Source organism: Lactuca virosa, chromosome 1 (genome assembly GCF_052849685.1).
Source record: "Lactuca virosa cultivar CGN04683 chromosome 1, Lactuca_virosa_CGN04683_v6, whole genome shotgun sequence".
NCBI lineage: Eukaryota > Viridiplantae > Streptophyta > Magnoliopsida > Asterales > Asteraceae > Lactuca > Lactuca virosa.
This window is the reverse complement of record NC_136426.1, coordinates 74,266,988-74,268,976: the sequence shown is the minus strand read 5'-3', so window position 1 is coordinate 74,268,976 and position 1,989 is coordinate 74,266,988. Positions and strand designations below refer to the sequence as shown.

General features: G+C 40.7%; 1 non-coding gene across 1 annotated transcript; it reads right to left on the bottom strand.

Moving 5' to 3' along the window:
- Positions 1-247: 247 nt before the first annotated feature.
- On the bottom strand, positions 248-354 carry LOC145151573 (small nucleolar RNA R71). Its single transcript, XR_013732139.1, has one exon. It is a non-coding gene; the product is annotated as a small nucleolar RNA R71 (small nucleolar RNA).
- Between the last annotated feature and the right edge of the window lie 1,635 nt (positions 355-1,989).

The window sequence follows — 1,989 nt, the reverse complement described above, 5'->3', positions numbered from 1 at the left end:
TAAATGATATCCCATTTTATGGAAAGGATCATGAGGATGCTTTCAAACATCTGAGGTCATATACATTGCAGATTATTTCAATGTCCCAAATGTTAATAGAGATACCATCTTGCTAAGGATGCTTCCCATTACTTTTAAGGGAGCTGCTAAAGATTGGTTAAAAGCACTTCCACCTGGTACAATCACTACTTGGGCTCAGATGCGCGAACAATTTTTGGACCAATTTTTCCCACCATCGAAGATAGCTAAACTCAAGAAGGCAATATCCAACTTTTAGCAACAACCGGGGGAGTCACTATACGAGGCATGGGAGCGTTACAAAGGATTGTTAAGAAATTGTCCTCAACATGATCTTAATGTTCAACAAGAGATATCTATTTTATATGATGGGGTTAATGTTATGACAAGGCAACTCCTTGATTCTCAAGGGCCACTAACAAAGAAAAATCTAAGGGAGGTCAAGGAGTTAGTTGAAGAATTCACGAAACACTCTCGTGAGTACCACAACCCAAGACAAGATGGAACAAAAGTCAGTGGGGGTGCACATTTTGAAGAGATGGCTGCTATGATGGCGATGTTGAATACTATGGACCGAAGATTGACCCAAATGGACCAATCAATTCATGCAATAAGAGTTGGATGTGAAAGGTGTAATGGTCCACACTTGACCAAGGATTGTAGCTTAGATGATAACGGGAATAAAAAGGCTCAAGTTTGCTACTCGAGTGGGGATAAGTATGATGAGGATTGGAGAAAACCAAAGTGATAGGCTATGATTTAGTGGTTTGTGCTAGGCATTTATCTTGTAATGATCTTGTTTGGGTCTTAGGGTTGTCTATGGTGTGTGTGTAACTTTTGTATATCTGTGTGCGGCCGGACTCGTGTGTGCGTCCGTACACCCCGTGTGCGGCCGCACACGCGTGTGTGGTTGTGCACTCGTGTGCTGCTGGGGTGATATAAATAGTATGTGTCTGTGTCTGTGTTAGGGGATGTAACTGTGTGTTTCCCAAGGTGTAATTGACATTTATGTGTTATAGATGTGTGCATGTTTGGATTAATTCTTCTTCTACTCATTCTATACTCTGTTTGAACTTGCATTTCAATTGATCACTGATTTGGATCTATTAGATTGGGACTTACAATTGGTATCAAAGCCTCATTCAGTGTCAATTCGAAGATTCATAGAGTGTGCGGTTGAAGATATTCATCATTTTTTAGGCTTATTCACATTTAATTGGTTGAGAAATCACTACTGATCATCGTTTTCACTAGTTTGAAATCAAATTTTGTTCAAAAATCTCAAAATTTTTGGGTGTGCGGTTGGACTTTGAAGGTGTGCGGTTGAGCTCTTGAAGGTGTACGGTTGAACGTGTGCGGTCAAGTGTACGGTTGAACGTGTGCGGTTGAGTGTGCGGTTGGCGTGTACGGCTGCATTTTTCTTGGTTGACAAACTTTTAATTTTAATCTTCTTGTTGAGTTGTTCCTTTTAGAAAAAAGCCAAAATGGATTCTCAAAGTCAAACACATCTTCATGAACTGGATACTGTCATGGGCACAACCACACATATTCCAAGACTGCTGTCTGCAGATGGTTTTCCTGAATGGAAATACCGGATTGAGAAGTACATTAAGATGAAAGACTTCAAAGTTTGGAGAAGCATCATCAAGGGTCCTGTTCGAATTACTATGACGGTTGGAGGACAAGTGATTGACAAAGTAGTTGAGAACTATACAGATGATGAATTTGAGAAAGTCGAAGAACAGGAAAGGGGTTTGGCCACTATAACCATGGCCTTATCTCCTGATATAGCTCAAGGTTTCAGAGAGTATACTTCAGCTAAAGCTTTGTGGGAAGCCTTAATTGAGGTGTATGAAGGAAATGAAGACATGAAGGAAAGCCGCCAGGATATGTTGCGACAGAAATCCAATATGTTTAACTACATTCCTGGAGAAACCCTGGAGGCACAGCTACAGCGATTCACAACTCTCA